An 18,992-nucleotide genomic window follows, 5' to 3' on the forward strand; every position below is an offset into this window, starting at 1 on the left:
TCTCCAAGGCTCCTTGCGATTCTGGATGATAGGGTGATGAGATAACCTGTTTTGCTCCCAGTTTATAAACGATCTACTGAAACAATCCAAACATACAATTGGATCAAGGTAGTAATTTTATTTCCTTAGGCAACCCAAAATAAGTAAAGAATTTTATAAGAGCCTTTGTCACAGTTTTGGCTATTATATTCCCAAGAGGTATTGCCTCTGGAAATCTAGATGCTGTGCACATAATAGTTAACAAATATTGATGTCCAGTTTTAGTTTTTGGCAAAGGACCTACACAGTCTACAATGATTTTTAAGAACGGCTCACCAAATGCTGGAATTGGTTGCAGTGGGACCACTGGAGTTACCTGATTAGGTTTACCCACAATTTGATACATATGACATGTTCTGCAAAATGTCACCACATCCTTTCTTAAACTAGGCTAATAAAAATGTTTAAAACCCTTGTTCATAGGTTTCTTTACACCTAAATGACCACCCAAAGGAATACTATGAGCCATAGTTAAAATCTCATTTCGATAAACTTTAGGATCTACTATCTGATGATTAACTTCCCTTTCCTCACTAGCAGGAATTATAGGCGATCTCCACTTTCTCATTAATACTCCCTTTTCAAAATAATATCCTACTGCCACCTTCTTAATTTCACTCTCTGGAAGAGCTTGTTCCTTTAGTTTAACTATCTCAGGATCTCTACCCTGCTCTGCTATCATCTTCTTCCGAGATAAAGACAAATCTTCATGGTCAGACTTACTACCAAAATCCTGACCAAATAATATAGGTAAGAAAGTTTCTGATACATCCTCAAAATTCGATTCTTCAGTTGAGCAGTCATGGGTAACAACCACATCCTGTACATCAGTCTTTTTAGCCATAGCTCTTGTTACAACACAGGAAGAATCTGCTAGAATCCCCCTGTGGTTCCTTAGAATTAGGATTTATTGTCAAATGCACTTCAGGAAAAACTTGACCACCTGCTAAGTCATTCCCTAACAAAAGAGAAACATCATTCACAGGTAAACCGGATTGTAGTCCTATTTTAACAACCCCTGTAACTAATCCTGACCTTAAATTTACTCTATGTAAATGTACTGGCATAAGGGCACTCCCTACTCCTCTTATATAGTTTACCTCATCACTGTCAGACTCATCACTAAACTTTAGCACACTGTCTAATATTAGTGATTGAGAAGCTCCAGTATCTCTAAGTATTCTATTGGTACTGAATTGGATCCTTCTTTCAAGGATACAAATCCTTCTATTATAATATATTCATATCCCCTCTTAACTTGGTCAGACTCTGTCAAAACTTCATTGGTACTTATCGAACAGGTGTTTTAATATGCTGCACACAAGCATCTGGGACTGCTTCCATCTCTTTCTTTTTCAATCGAAAACAGTTAGCTATTACATGTGCAGGTTTCTTACAATAATTACAAATAATACCAAAATGTCTTTCATTCACATGTCTCCCTTCATCCTTACCTTTCTCATTAGCTTCAGATTTAATTTCTGGTTTACTTTGACTCTCTGTGCTATTTTTCCTTTTAAAAGTTCTACCTGGAGAAAATTTATTCTCATGAATTAAAGCATACTCATCAGCTAATTTAGCAGTCTCCTGCAATGTAGCAGTGTCCCTTTCATTTAAGTATGTTCTCACTTCAACAGGAATGCTTCTTTTAAATTCCTCCAGTAAAATCAACTCTTTTAATTTATTATACTCCCCATTCACATTTTTAGAGGAAAACCATCTCTCAAAACACACAGATTTCTCGTAGGCAAATTCCACATAAGTTTTTTCTACAGATTTTTTCAAATTTCTGAATCTTTCTCTATGCACTTCCGGAATCAACTCATATGACTTCAATATATGCTGTTTAACAATATATCATTATCCAGTGCTTGCTCAGCATTTAAAGCTGTATAAACTTGTTGTGCCTTGCCATTAATTACACTTTGTAACATCACTGGCCATTGATCTTTCGGCCACTCTAAACTCAGAGCAACAATTTCAAAATGCTGGAAATATTTGTCCACTTCAGCTTCATTAAATGGAGGAACCAAAATAACCTCACGACTAGCAATAAACTGTTTCTTAGAACCAGAAGACTGATTTCCTATTCTTAATTTCTTCATCTTTAACTCAAATTTCCTCTAGTTTTCAGATTCTCTTTCTTTAAATTCCCTTATTTTATGGGTCTCTCTAGCCTCGAATTCCTTCTGTTTATTATCAGCTTCTAACTGACTTCTTTCCAAATCAGCATCTAATTGCTTTAACTTTATTTGTTCAAGATGTAACTGCATTTCCAGATTACTCGTTGGAAACCTATCTAACACCCTTTCAAACGTTTTCAAACTTATTGATGCTCAGCGATTTTTCTCTGAATTAAGGGGTTTGTGGTATTCTTCGTAATTCCATTAATATCTAACCTCCTAGCAATCTCCCATACAACAGGATTTCTCGCATTCGCTAAAAATTCCGGGTCAAGCGAATCCTTAAAGTCGTCAATATTCATTGCTACCGAATACCACTCACACACTGTGTTCTGCCCAATTAGCAGAAATGAAAGCCCTGACAGAAGCGTGCGAAATGGTGGAAGTTGAGAAAGTAGATATTTATACTGATTCGGCATATGCGCATGGGATGGATCATTGTGCAAGGGGGGAAGTGATAAGGAAAATAAAAAAGGACGGTCTTTGGTCACCTTATTTACAGGCTTCAGTAGATTATGTGCTGTCACAGTGTGAGGTATGTGCACAGAATAATGTTTGGAAAGGAATTACAACCCCAATAGGTCATATACCCGTGATCGAAGAGCCATTTAAACATTTAGTGATCGACTACGTAGACATGGTAAGGACAGTAAGAGGGAAAATATACATGTTAGTAGTAATTGACAGATTCAGTAGATGGGTAGAAGCGGTACCCTCGAAAGATCAAGGGGCAGGAACAGTGGTAAAATTTCTGACAAGTGAGGTGATCCCAAGATTTGGAATACCTACAGAAGTTAGCTCAGACAACGGTTCAGCGTTCATCCAAAAGGTGGTCAAATTAGTACTGCAAGCACTAAGGATAAAGCAGAGGTTTGGATGTGTGTATCACCCTCAGTCGCAGGGCATGGTGGAAAGAATTAATGGGACCCTAAAAACCAAACTGAATAAAATTTGTGCGGGTACTAAACTCAACTGGATTGACGCGCTGCCGTTAGCTTTAATGAGTTACCGCATGCAATCTAATCGAGTGACGTATCTAACACCGCATGAAATGCTAACCGGAAGGCCCATGACAGTGCCCCAGTAGAGAGCACCATACAAAGGACCTAGCTTCGAACAATTGGAAGTAGAACTAAAACAATACATGCAGCAACTAACCATGATACATAAGTCTATCTATGCACAGGAAAAACAGAAAGAGCCGAAGGTCGTGCAAAGGGAAGGACCAATCAAGCCAGGAGATCAGGTCTATGTGCGAGCTTTTCGAAGAAAGTGGAACAAATCAAGAAGGGAAGGGCCTTTTACGGTAACCAAGGCGTCACCCACCGCAGTTCAAGTAGAGGGACGTTCCACCTGGTACCATCTCAATCACTGCACCAGAGCAGTCCCGCAGGTACAGTCAGGGGTGGAGCCTGAGGTAAGTGGTGAAGAGGAACGGATAGCAGGGGACAGACAAGAAGAATGAAAAGTTGTCACTGTACCACAGGAGTGTGATCAGACGATAAGGGAAGTTTTTGATTTTGAGAACAGGTCTAATGACCCTAAGGATGGGATTGTGGATAGTAGTACTCCTTCAGACAGTGAGGATGACTTGGGAGCGACCAGTCTTACCCCTTGGGATGATACACCACCAACCCCTGTACGGACTTGGAAACCATTAATTTGGCCGATATGGCATAGGAATTTTAGGACTCCGCAAACCTTAAAAGAAAGGAGTATGCGGAGCGCAACAATTACCTCTTTGCAGTGGCAACAGACACGTACTAGCCAGTGGTACCAATGGGCACAATACACAGCAGGAATGCTGGAGAGAAAGAATTGTTATAGAACATAGAATAGTACAGCATAGTACAGGCCCTTCGGCCCACAATGCTGTGCCGACCCTCAAACCCTGCCTCCCATATAAGCTCCCCCCTTAGATTCCTCCATATACCTGTCTAGTAGTCTCTTAAACTTCACTAGTGTATCTGCCTCCACCACTGACTCAGGCAGTGCATTCCACGTACCAACTACTCTCTTGAGTAAAAAACCTTCCTCTAATATCCCCCTTGAACTTCCCACCCCTTACCTTAAAACCATGTCCTCTTGTATTCAGCAGTGGCGCCCTGGGTAAGAGGCACTGGCAATCCACTCTATCTATTCCTCTTATTATCTTGTACACCTCTATCATGTCTCCTCTTATCCTCCTTCTTTCCAAAGAGTAAAGCCCTAGCTCCCTTAATCTCTGATCATAATGCATACTTTCTAAACCAGGCAGCATCCTGGTAAATCTCCTCTGTACCCTTTCCAATGCTTCCACATCCTTCCTATAGTGAGGTGACCAGAACAGGACACAGTACTCCAAGTGCGGCTGAACCAGAGTTTTATAGAGCTGCATCATTACATCGCGACTCTTAAACTCTATCCCTCGACTTATGAAAGCTAACACCCCATAAGCTTTCTTAACTACCCTATCCACCTGTGAGGCAACTTTCAGGGATCTGTGGACATGTACCCCCAGATCCCTCTGCTCCTCCACACTACCAAGTATCCTGCCATTTACTTTGTACTCTGCCTTGGAGTTTGTCCTTCCAAGTGTACCACCTCACACTTCTCCGGGTTGAACTCCATCTGCCACTTCTCAGCCCACTTCTGCATCCTATCAATGTCTCTCTGCAATCTTTGACAATCCTCTACACTATCTACAACACCACCAACCTTTGTGTTGTCTGCAAAATTGCCAACCCACCCTTCTACCCCAACATCCAGGTCGTTAATAAAAATCACGAAAAGTAGAGGTCCCAGAATAGATCCTTGTGGGACACCACTAGTCACAATCCTCCAATCTGAATGTACTGCCTCCACCACCACCCTCTGCCTTCTGCAGGCAAGCCAATTCTGAATCCACCTGGCCAAACTTCCCTGGATCCCATGCCTTCTAACTTTCTGAATAAGCCTACCGTGTGGAACCTTGTCAAATGCCTTACTAAAATCCATACAGATCACATCCACTGCACTACCCTCATCTATATGCCTGGTCACCTCCTCAAAGAACTCTATCAGGCTTGTTAGACACGATCTGCCCTTCACAAAGCCATGCTGACTGTCCCTGATCAGACCATGATTCTCTAAATGCCTATAGATCCTATCTCTAAGAATCTTTTCCAACAGCTTTCCCACCACAGACGTAAGGCTCACTGGTCTATAATTACCCGGACTATCCCTACTACCTTTTTTGAACAAGGGGACAACATTTGCCTTCCTCCAATCCTCCGGTACCATTCCCGTGGACAACGAGGACATAAAGATCCTAGCCAGAGGCTCAGCAATCTCTTCTCTCACCTCCTGGAGCAGCCTGGGGAATACTCCGTCAGGCCCCGGGGACTTATCTGTCCTATTGTATTTTAGCAAATCTAACACCTCCTCTCCCTTAATATCAACATGCTCCAGAACATCAACCTCACTCATATTGTTCTCACCATCATCAAGTTCCCTCTCATTGGTGAATATCGAAGAGAAGTAATCATTGAGGACCTTGCTCACTTCCACAGCCTCCAGACACATCTTCCCACCTTTATCTCTAATCGGTCCTACCTTCACTCCTGTCATCCTTTTTTTCTTCACATAATTGAAGAATGCCTTGGGGTTTTCCTTTACCCTACTCGCCAAGGCCTTCTCATGCCCACTTCTTGCTCTTTGCAGCCCCTCCTTAAACTCCTTTCTTGCTTCCCTATATTCCTCAATAGACCCATCTGATCCTTGCTTCCTAAACCTCATGTATGCTGCCTTCTTCCACCTGACTAGATTTTCCATCTCACTTGTCACCCATGGTTCCTTCACCCTACCATTCTTTATCTTCCTCACTGGGACAAATTTATCCCTAACATCCCACAAGAGATCTCTAAACTTCGACCACATGTCCATAGTACATTTCCTTGCAAAAACATCATCCCAATTCACACCCACAAGTCCTAGCCTTATAGCCTCATTTTTTGCCCTTCCCCAATTAAAAATTTTCCTGTCCTCTCTGATTCTATCCTTTTCCATGATAATGCTAAAGGCCAGGGAGCGGTGGTCACTGTCCCCCAGATGCTCACCCACTGAGAGATCTGTGACCTGACCCGGTCATTACTTAGTACTAGATCTTGTGTGGCATTCCTCCGAGTCGGCCTGTCCACATACTGTGACAGGAATCCGTTCTGGACACACTTAACAAACTCTGCCCCATCTAAACCCTTGGAACTAATCAGGTGCCAATCAATATTAGGGAAGTTAAAGTCACCCATGATAACAACTCTGTTACTTTTGCACCTTTCCAAAATCTGCCTCCCAATCTGCTCCTCTGCTACCAGGGAGCCTATAGAATACCCCCAATAGAGTAACTGCTCCCTTCCTGTTCCTGACTTCCACCCATATTGACTGAAAAGAGGATCCTGCTACATTATCCACCCTTTCTGTAGCTGTGATAGTATCCCTGACCAGTAATGCTGCCCCTCCTCCCCTTTTTCCGCCCTCTCTATCCCTTTCAAAGCACTGAAATCCAGGAATATGCCAGCCAAGTCTCTGTAATGGCCACTACATCATAATTCCAGGTATGTATCCAAGCTCTCAGTTCATCACCTTTGTTCCTGATGCTTCTTGCATTGAGGTACACACATTTCAGCCCTTCTACCTTACTGTCTTTACACCGTTTATTCTGCTTCTCTTTCCTCAAAGCCTCTCTGTATGTTAGATCTGGCTTTACTCCATGCACTTCTTTCACTACTCTATCGCTCTGGGTCCCATCCCCCTCGCAAATTAGTTTAAACCCTCCCAAACCATGCTAGCAAACCTACCTGCAAGGATATTGCTCCCCCTCGAGTTCAGGTGCAACCCATCCAATCTGTACAGGTCCCACCTTCCCCAGAAGAGATCCCAATGATCTAAAAATCTAAAACCCTGCTCCCTGCACCAACTCCTCAGCCACGCATTCAACTGCCATCTCCTCCAATTCTTACCATCACTGTCACGTAGCACTGGCAGCAATCCTGAGAACGTCACCCTTGAGGTCCTGTTCTTCAGCCTTCTGCCTAGTTCCTGAAACTCACACTTCAGGACCTCATCCCTCTTCCTGCCTATGTCGTTGGTCCCAATATGTATCTGTGCTCCAGGGCGAAGCCCGTGCAACACATAGCCCCCATGCCTTTTAACTCCTCTACCTGCATGCAATGGCAAAAGGAGCAGAGGGGGCAGTGTGCGCGGCAGTGTCCAAGTGTAGTCAAGACTTGCAGCATGGAAATTTGTAGCGGGACAGATCCTTGTTATCAGAAATGTATTGATAACACCCCATATTGCCCTTATTGGTGTATGCTATCCCAAGCCTCCTCGCAACTCGATCGAAATGTGCTCCCCCATAAACGTAATTATAGCAGACCTTGGGTCATTAGTAAAAGAAGTCAGACCCCCGCAGTAGGAAAATTGATAATACAGGATCATTTGAATTATGAATGCTTTATAGGGACAGGTGCTTTTTCGGTTGGCCATTTTAGGGCTAACTGCGTGCAGACTTGGGATGTAACCCCAGGCCGAAGATACATGGTAGGTACCCCTCCACCCGAAGGTGCGTTGGATGTCCAGAACATTCCATTAGCGGACACTTGGTGGTTGTGCGGAATGGAGGAAGGCCTGAGATCCACGCTTCCCCTTAGTTGGGTAGGTACATGTACACGGGTTATGCTGATTCAAGAAGTTGTAGTATCCCCTGAAGTACAATTTGACGCTCCGAAGCAGCAGACACTGCGGCGGAAGAAGCGAAAATATGAACCTGACCCAACGACCTGAATCGATAGTATCGGACAGCCAAGAGGTATACCTAACGAGTTTAAGGCAAGAAACGAGATTGCTGCTGCCTGGGAAGCGATTATACCTGTAATAGGGGTTAGCAAAAACGTTGAGTGAATAAATTATTTATATTATAATCAAGAGAGATTCATTTACTACACCGATGATGCACTGGAGGCACTAGGACAACAGCTGGATGCAACTAGTAGAGTAGTGTGGCAGAATAGATAGGTGTTAGGCTGGCTGTTGCCAGAAAACAGAGGAGTTCGTGTAATGTTTGGAGAACAGTGCTGTACTTTTATACCAAATAACACTAGTCCGGAGGGATCATTTACCAGAGTAATGAACAAATTGAAAAGTCTGAGAAGAGAAGTTAGACAGAATGCAGGGTTTGGACTTCAGTTATTTGACTGGTTGGATAGTAAACTAGGGGGATGGGGAGCATGGTTAACCAAGATAGCAATAACTGTAGGTATTGTATTGGTAAACTGTGCTATTATTCTGGGCTGTTTCCTTCCGTGTCTCAAGTCTCTTATAGTGTGGGCCGCAACGAAATGCTTTCCGATGCTCCTGGAAATTGTTGAATCAAGCCCAGTGGAAAGAGAAATACCGATGATGTACTGTTACAGCTTACACGACATGCAAGCTGTACAGGAGGGAAATGATAATGTGGGAGTAGACTATAAAGGCTCCTGAGTGTTTTTTCCTGTCTCAGACACAAAGGGACAAGGTTTTTGGCTCAGTGGCCTAGGAAGGTAGGGAGAGAACACTTTGAGTTCTAAGCACAAGAAATTATAGTTTGACCCAGATTTGGGAGTAAATTTGAGCTTTTGTGTGTGGACTCGTAGTTTCCTCTCTCTGTGAGACCTTATAGATCTCAAAGGACAGATTGTATTGGAAAACATTGTAGCACTCTGTTTTCTAAGTGTATATTTAAGTGTGCTATTATTGCACATCAAGTGTTTATTCAGATGTTGACCATGCCTTTACTATGCATTAAGTGTCTGTTCTTGAGTGTGTAGGGGATTATTATGGTATTTCAACTATATAACCATTGAATGAAACCTGTGTACTTTTGACCCCTCGAGAAAAATGAATGTAGCCAAGTAAAAGAGATAAGAGTAATTGATTTATTAGCTAGAGTAAAACATACAGCGATATGCTAATACTGTTAACCCAGAAGGAGGGCTATAAAAAATTGCTGTGTGAAACAGACCGGCGGGCATTCAGTAGCAGACTCACAGAGCCTAGCCCACTGTCTGTCTCAGCTTTGATTTGCAAATTAAAGTTTAAACTTCCTTGGAGAATCTTCGGCGCTTCCTTGTCATTTGCAAAACCTCGACACCCTCCATTTCCAGCATCTCCCTGCCCCGAGACCCACGGAGCGGACAGACAGTAACTCACTCGGTCTCTCTGTTGTTTCCCAGTGAATTTAGAGGCGATGGTGATCCTGTCCCGGGGAAAGTGCGGCTTCTCCACCCGCACCACTCGCTACCTGGTGGCCACGGCAGCGGCGGATCTACTGACCATCGTGTTTGCGGTGATATTGTGGCGGGTCGGTTATTATTTCTTCCCCGGGACTTCCCTGGACATCACCCTCGTGTGCAGTGTGATCTCTGTTCTGGGAGAGGCAGTCACAGCAAGTTCGGTCTGGTTCACCGTCACTTTTACATTTGATCGGTTTTTCGCCATTTGCTGTCAGAAGTGGAAAATAAAATATTGCACCGGGAAAACTGCGGTTGTGGTTCTGACAACAACGGTGTTCTGCTCTGCTATAATAATGTGCCCGAATTCTTTATATATAGTCCTGTGGAAGTGGTTGACAATATACCCCGGTACTGTATTGAAATACCGGGCTACTATACGGATCCCGGGTGGGTGGGATATGACCGGCTTTCTACCGTCCTAACGCCATTATTCCCGTTCGTGTTAATACTACTGTTCAACGCTCTGACAGTCAGACACATTTTAGTGACTAGTCGTGTCCGTAAGGGGCTGAGGGGTCAGAGCAAGGCGGAGAACCGCAGTGACCCGGAGATGGAGAGCAGGAGGAGGTCTGTGATCTCACTTCTAACCATCTCCGGGAGCTTCGTCACCCTGTGGTCGGTGAGTGTTGCCGAATCGCTTTATTACACCATCACCGGACTGGATCAGAATAATTACAACGATTCTGAACACATTTTTCAACACACCGGAGACATGCTGATGATATTAAGTTGCTACGCAAACACGTTTATTTATGGGGTAACTCAGTCCAAATTCAGAGAGCAGTTCGTCAGCGCAGCGAAATATCCGCTCACGTCAATTATTCAACTAATTAACGAACAACATATCTAAGCTCTTCTCGGCGGCGGTCGCAATGTTTTCGATCTTGACTCTACAGAACCGATCTTCGGAGAACGTGGCAGCGGGGAGAGTAAATCTGGTTTCGAGCCCGAGAGAAACACAGCACAGGAACAGACTCTCCGACACCCGCACCCGCGACCTCCACTCCTACCAATTATTAAACTAATCCTACCTTTTATTTTCAGTTTTCCACCATATTCCCGCCCTCGTTACCGCCAGACCCTTTTCGGTCTGAGAAAGCGAGACAGGTTCTGGGGACATTCAAGAACAAATCGGCAAAAATGCAACTCATTTGTTACTTTAGTCTTTTGCATAAGAACTAAATGAAAAAAAAAGTTAACACGAATTTACAGTCTAGTGGTGTTGGGTGTTGTGGCTTTCTGGAGATTTACATAAATATTGTATTGCAGGTGGAATTGTTTAGTGCTATTGTCTAGTGATTTTGGGACGACACCAGTCGTATATATTACAACTGGGACAATGTATACTCTGTTCATGCACGATAGTCGTTCATTTTCCTCTTTCAAGTCAGCATATTCCGGTGTATTTCACTTATTAATTTCCGTGTGCTCTGTGTATTTGGAATGGCCATTCCTATTAAATAAACTGTTTATCCTGTAATATTATATCCGGACGGGTATCATGTATTATCCGATCTCTAATAATGGATCAGTCATAATAAAACTCTAGGGCCCTGACTCTTAAACTGGATCAGGATTGAGTTTATAATTCATGATTTTGTATCTTAAAGCAAGATTTTGATGAAAGATGTTTGTCACTTGATTGTGCCCGTGTAAGTAATCAGATTGAATTAAACTGTTGCAGGATCCTGTGACGCGTGGGATAGTTTCTGGTTTCACATGGCACATTCTGCTTTTATCGTCTTAAATTTTTTAGTCTTTCATTATGCATTTTTTGATGTTTTTGTCTTAACCACCTAGACCTGTATTGTCACAAGGAAACATTCAGTTTCCGGGAAGACGTTTCCAATTTTGAGCCTGTCGTCGGATGCGTTCTCGGTCTACGCAGATCGTGGGGATCTCATCCACGGACAGTGATGCTTATCCATTGGCTAACTTTTTCTTCTGTAGCAGTGCTTCCCGACCCTTTCAGACCAACGCCCCCATACTTGCGGACGCCCTTCTGAAACATGTTCATACTTGCCATGCTCGCCCCTCTTAGGCCCGATATACTTTCCATCGCCCCCATAGTGTAAACACGTGGCTACCATATGCTAATGTGAGTAAAGTTATTCTGCTTTAACTTTTTATTTATCTTTAAACCTAGCTTTCACAGTAACTGTGCCCCGTAGGGTAGTGAGGGATGTTGACGATAAATGACACAATAGACTTGCAATTTCATTTTCATAAATTCCACTAAACCAGCATGGTGACCTGTCATCTACTGTGCTCCATCAGTTGCACAAGAAATCATGTTCCTAATCTGAATAATTTTGTTATCAATTTCACTTTGAGCTCTTCGTGGACTGATTCTCCGTTAATATGTTTTCAACTTTTTCCAGTTGAGAATCTCCTGATCAATATTTCCATTTTTGATGAACCGTGCAGATGCCATTATCAATGCCTCGTTGTCTCGCTCAGTTGACTCATACAGTTGGCTCGCAAATTCTGCTTTATTTTGTAGCTCAGTGCATAGTGATACTCAATGTCCTTACTCATTTCATCAAGGTGACGAGCTACAGAGTTCTTAGTCAGATGAATAGATTATAAAATACTGGTATCCATTTTGAGAACAGTGGTGAGTACCGGATACGGCAGGTGTTATTAATCTTTCACTAATTGGATGAGATTTTGCACACTTTTGCTAACATTTTGGAAATGTTATAAGAAGCAATGAGACCACGATCAAAGTCATTTGCAGCTTTCCTTGCAAATGACTCGAGTGTGCGACACTTTTCAAATCTTCTTTCATCTTCCGGAACTAAGTAAAACCATCAGTAGCATTTTCAGTGTGTCTTTTATGGAAATGTTCCTGCAATCTTGATGGTTTCATTAGACAGTACGGTACAGTATTACGAATAAGACACATGGGGTGTCGCTGATCTGACGGAAAGGGAATAAAACAATACTCCAGGGTGTTGGCGGATACGATAGGCTCTTTTAAGAGACTCCTGCATGGGTACGTGGAGTTTAGGAAAATGGAGGGCTATGAGTAACCCTAGGTAATTTCGAAGGTCAGTTCAGGTTCGGCACAGCTTTGTGGGCCGAAGGGCCTGTATTGTGCTGTAGGTTTTCTATGTTTCTATGTATGTAACATTCTAAAGACGCACTTTCTGTAGTTTCTGTTTCTTAGCAGGATTAGAATTCAAGGCTTCGCCGCCTTCAGACATGGAGATCGTGCGGTACGTACTTATTCATCATTAACAGGGCTAATTTTTGAAATTGCAGTTCCCGTGCTGTGAGTCCGGGGAACTGTTGATTACACTGATTGCTAATTTATGCATCCACAATAATATCTATTAGGTTGATAAGGTCGGATGGTATTGCTGAGTTTTAGACGGCTGTGACAACATGTGTTCACCGCCTTCAGTACTATGGTTCTTCCTGTGTTTCGAGTGCCTCGTGATTTTTTTTCGGAAGTACCTGCTCTACTAACAGTCGGTAAGGTCTGCTGACTCAAGTTACGTTGTCGATTACCACCCCACCAAGAATCTTGAATGCCCCCCGACGACTGTGATTTGACCCGAAAGTCTCCTTGAGACACATAGGACAAGAGGGCACGACTTCAGGATTGCAGGACGTCCTTTTAGAACGAGATGCGGAAAAATTACTTTAGTCAGAGGGTGGTAAATCGGCGGAATTTGTTGCCACGAGCGGCTGTGGAGGCCGTCTTTGAGTGTATTTAAGCTAGAAGGAGATATGTTCTTGATAAACCAAAGCATCAAAGGGTATGGGGCGAAGCAGGGGCCTGGGGATTACTGAAAGCATTGGATCAGCCCATGATTGAATGGCAGAGCAGATGCGATGGGACGAAAGGCCTACGTCTGCTCCTATATCATATGGTCTTATGGTAACCAACACCCGCCCGCCCCACCACCGTTGGGAACCACCGTTCTATGGTGATAATTTATTCATATTTGTGGGTTGAGATTTATTTTCAGTTCAGTGGTGTGTATTTCTTACCAGAAAAGCACATGCTCGCATCGAGAGTTGAATCATGTTTTCCTTGATGAAAATATATGCTTCGAAGATTTACTGTGAGTGGGACAGAGGGAACAGAACTCCCCAACGCCCTGAGTGTGTGCAGCTTTCTCGACATCGTCAAGCCATCTCCCTCCACAGTGCGCTCACCTTCTGTCTCCCTCTTCCTTCCTTCCCCTCACCATGCACTCACTCCTTAGCACACCCTCCTCTTAGTCTCGGTCCCTACTCTCCTCCTCTCCCCTCACCCTGAAACTCCCTCTCCCTCTTTCTCACCTCCCACTCTTACACCCCTCACACTCACTTTCTCCCCTTTCTGTCGACAAACCACCTCCCCGCCCCTTCACTGACCGACACTGAATCTCTCTCCGTGTTTATTCTAAGAGAGCACTGCGTCCTTTTCAATGTGCGACAGTGACACAGACACAATTGTCTACAAGATAAGTTGTCCTGGTGTTCCGTTTGGAGAACGGAACATAAAAGCATTCAGAGTTTGATGAAGCAGAGGGGGGAGAGAGCTGAAAGGAAGAGGGAGAGGGGAGGGTGTAGAAAAGGACAGCGAGACCACAGACAGACAGGCTGAGGGAGAGGGCGAGGGCAACTAGGGAGAGTCAGTCTCGTGAATCTGCAGTGAATCTCACTCCACTAATCATGATGAATCTTTTTGTAGCTTTGCCTCTCAAACTGCAGGGTGAATTCTGCCATCTTGTGAATACCGACTCCTCAGCGTTCCCTTACCTTGAACTTCCTAATCAAATTTGATTCATTGCACAACACCCAGTCGAGAGTTACATTTTCCATAGTGGCACAACCACAAGCTGTTCTAGAAAGCCATCTCATTGGTATTCTCCAAATTCCCTCTCTTGAGAATAAGCACCAGCCTGATTTTCACAATCTCCCTCCACCCTCCCAGCTCATGGTCAGCTTGTCCCACGACCATCAGGGAGGACACTACGTAGCATGCACAACAGGACTACCAACACTGAAACAGCTAATTTCTCCAAGCAATAAGGCTGGCCAACAACTCCACGAACTAACCCACCCTTCCACACCGCTAGTTTATCATTTCCTGTCAGTCATCTTATGGACAGACATCCTGTGCCTTGTGTCACTTGATGGACATACAGTCCATGTGCAGAGTTTCGAGTGAGATATATACATATATATAGCTGCACCAGAGCCAGAGTAATAATTATTTCGATCTCATTTACACTTGTCTGCTGGAAATGGAATTAAACAACCTTGAATCTTGAATAAACATTTCAGCAGGCTGCAGTATCACATTTCTGTCTCTCGCCGTTATTGTGGCAGAGCAGCACCTGGTGACAATGGTATCCACAAATAAGGAGGGCCTGTAATTGTGGCAAATCACCACCATGTGGCTGTGCTGACAACAAAAGGGAGACAGTCACAGCGATACGGAGGGGTGTAGGGGACTGGAAAATAACCCTGCAAGTGGTTGAAGTGCTAGATCTGCCCCAAACCACTCTCCTCACCGCTACTCAGGGTGCCAAACAGTCCTCCGTGTGAGGCAACACTTCAGCTTCGTGCCTGGTGCAGTCATCTACTGTTTTCAGTTCCCCCGGTGTGGCCTCCTCTGCATTATGGAGACCCGATGTCGTCTCTGCACTCTGACCCGATGAGATTCTGCAGATGTTGGAGATGCAGAGTAGCATACACAACATGTTGAAGGAACTCAAAAGGTCAGGCAGCATCTACAGAACAAGCATAACAGACTTTTCTTGCTAAGACCCTTCATCGGAAATGGAAGGAGGGACGAATAAGATGCTGGGCGGAGGAGAGGGAGTATAAGCTGGCAGATGACAGGTGAAGCCAGATAAGAGTGAAGGTGAGTGGGTGGGGGAGGGGGAGATGAAGTGAGGTGGTAGGCAGAAAATGCAAAGGGTTGAAAATAAGGAATCTGAGAGGAGACGAGAGCCGACCATGGGAGAAAAGGATGGAAAAGAGGCACCAGAGGGAGATGACCGGGAGTGGGCAAGAGAGGAGATAAGAGAGAAGACAGAACCGAGATGGTGGGCTGTGGGTGGGAAAAAAAAGTGGAGGCAGAAGTTAAAGATATCGATGTTTGTGCCATCAGGTTGGAAGCTACACAGATGTATTATGAGTTGTGGCTCTCATTGTGTTAGTCAGACAATATGGGAAGGCAGAGTTGTTTTGAAATGATTGGCCACCGGGAAATACGTTTTACTGCGGACAGAATGAATGTGCTTAACAAAGAAGTTTTCCAATCTACATCGGGTCTCACTGAGGTACAGAAGGCCGGACTGGGAGCGCTGGATACAGTAGATGAACCTGGCAGACCCGCAGGCGAAGTGTTGCTCACCTGGACGGACTGTTGGTAATCCTGAATGGTGCTGACAGAGGAGGTAAGTAGGAATGTGTAGCACTTCCCTCACTTTGCAAGGCTACATTCCAGGAAATAGATTAGTGGGGGGAGACGAATGGACAAGGAAAGCAGGGAGTTGTGGCGGGGTGTAGAAAAAGATGTGATTGACGGTTGGAGATAAGAGAAGTTGTGGAGGTGACGGGAATATGGAATGAAGGCGGATTTTCAGGAAATAGAGCAACTGGGTGTGAGATTGGCATCAATGGTGGTGGAAGGGAAACCGCATTCTTTGAAGAAGGAGGGCATCTCTGACGATCTGGAAAGGTAAACCTTATCCTGTCAACAACGTGGTGGAGATGAAGGAACTGAGCAAAGGAGATAGCTTTTTTTACAGGAGGCAAAGTGCAAGGAGGTTTATTCAAGATAGCCATGCAAATCGGTAGGTTTACTAACAAAAAGCGTCAGGGTGTTTAATGAGCCCTGCCATCTGCCACGGGCAGTGTCTTTATCGGGTCAGCTGTCGCTTGAATGCACCAGGGTGGATTGTGGAGGGTTTTGCAGCCATAGTGAGTGCTGTAGGGGTCGGAGGAGTTTACAGAAATGGGGTGCGGTGTAGGGGTTGTAAGGGTTTTCACAGATGGCGAGGAGTATTAGAGCGCTTCTCCACCACTGTGGAAACGTTCTTTACTTGTTGTTCCAAAATGGCATAACAAAATGAAACCCGTATTGTATCGGAACGTTTTGCTAATAATGTTCGTGCAACATTACGCTGAGGGAACCCGAGTACCTGACTGCAGACCCGCAGTCCCTACACTGTATTTCAGCTGCCAGTTTTATTTCTTTTCCCAAAGTGCATGACTATACACTTCCCTACACTGTATTCCATCTGCTGTTTCTTTGCCCATTCCTCTAACCTGTAGAGGTCCTTTTGTAGCCTTTCTACTTCCTCAAAACTACCGTCCCTCCGCCTATCTTGGTATCATCGGCAAAACTTTGCAACAAAGCCATCAATTCTGCCACCTAAGTCATTACCATATAATATGAAAAGAATCGGTCCCAACACAGATCCCTGTGGAACACCACTAGTCACTGGCATCCAACCGGAAAAGGTTCTCCTTATTACTATTCTTTGCCTCCTGCCAATCAGCCACTGTTTTATCCATGCAAGAGTCTTTCATGTAATATCATCGGCTCATAACTTGTTAAGCAGACCTATGGGTGACAACTTGTCAAGCACTTTCTGAAAATCAGGGTGCACATCATCAACCGATTCTCCTCTGTCTATCTTGCTTGTTACTTTGTCAATGAATTCAAAGAATTTCAACATGCTTGTCAGACAAAATTTTCCCTTGAAGACAATATACTGAAAATGGCCGATTTTATCATGTGCCCCAGACACCCTGAAAACACATCCTCAACATCCGACTCCAATATCTTCCCAACCAGTGAGGTCACACTAACTGGCCCATAATTTTGTATCTTCTACTTCTCTATCTCCTTGAAAAGTGGAGTGATATTTCCAAATTTCCAGTCTCCCAGAACCATACCAGAACCCACTGATTCTTGAAGCATCGTTACTAATCCCTCCACAATTTTCTCAGCCACCACTTTCAGATGTACACCATCTGGTCCAGGTGACCTATTTACCTGCAGACCATTTTATTTCCAAGAACCTTCTCCTGAGTAATGTAACTTTACACAATTCTGTCCACTGACATCTGGACATCCACCATCCAGCTAGTGTCTTCTATAGTGAAGACTGAGGCAGAATACTTATTCAGTTCATTTGCCAGTTCTGTGTACTGTGCCCCATTACTACCCCTCCAGCATCCGTTTCCAATTGTCCAATATCAACACTCGCCTCTCCTTTACAGTTTATGTATCTGAAGAAACATTTGGCATCCTCTTTAATATTACTGGCTAGCTTAACTTGGTATTCCATCTTTTTCTTAATTACTTTGTTTAAGTTGCCTTGTTTTGTAAAAGCTTGCCAATCCTCTAACTTCCCACCATTTTCACAGTTATATGCCCTCTCTTTGGCTTTTACCTATGTTGGCTTTGCCTTCTCATTAACCACTGTTGTTTCATCTTGTCTTTAGAATACATCTTCCTCTTTTTTATGTATATATCCTGTGCCTTCCGAATTGCTTCCAGAAATTCCAGCCATTCTGTCGTCATCCCAGGCCATGTTCTTTTCTTATCAATTTTGTCCAATTCTTCTCCCATGCCTTTGTAATTCTCTTTATCCCATGCTTTTTCTGCTACAACTCATTTTAGCTTCTCCTTCTCATATTTCAGGGCGAATTCCCTGTTATTATGATCATTTGCCCCTATAGGCACTTTTTCATTAAGTGCTCTGATTAATTCTGGTTCATTGCACAACACCCAGTTGAGTATCGCTGATACCCAGCTGGGCTCAACCAGGAGCTGCTCTAAAACGCCATCTTGTGCGCATTCTAGGAAATACCCTCTTGGGATCCTGCACCTAACTGATGTTCCCAATATATCTGCAAGACTATTGTACCATTGCTGCTTTGGCATGCATTTTCTTTCTCCCATTGTAATTTGTAGACAATATACCTACTACTGTTTGGGGGTCTCCAACAAATCAATGTCTTTTCACCCTTGCTGTTCCTTAGTTCTTCCAACAATGACTCAACACCTTCCAACCCTACGTCACCTCTCTGACGATTCGATTTGATTTTTTACCAACAGAGCCACAACACCCTCTCTGCCTACCTGTATGTCCTTTTCAGAAACATACCATTATATGGGACACAAGAGATACTGAAGTTGCTGGAAGTCTGGAGCAACACACACAATGCACTGGAGGAGCTCAGCAAGTCAGGGAGTATCTACCAATGGGAATCAACGTTTTGGCCCAGGTATCTGGAATATTAACAGGCAAAGAATATAGAAAATAACGCAAAAACGAAAAAAAAACTATTGACAATATTTACTTCGGGGCTTAATAAGATTTCCCAAGCAGATCTCCATGGCATAGCAAGTACAACAAAGGGAATAAGCACTTTTGTTATACCTATATTTGCGTATTCTTTCATCAACATATTCCATTCCAGTCTGGAAACTTCAAAAAGAAAAAATAAGAACGGAAAT

Source organism: Mobula hypostoma, unplaced genomic scaffold, assembly GCF_963921235.1.
Source record: "Mobula hypostoma unplaced genomic scaffold, sMobHyp1.1 scaffold_45, whole genome shotgun sequence".
NCBI lineage: Eukaryota > Metazoa > Chordata > Chondrichthyes > Myliobatiformes > Myliobatidae > Mobula > Mobula hypostoma.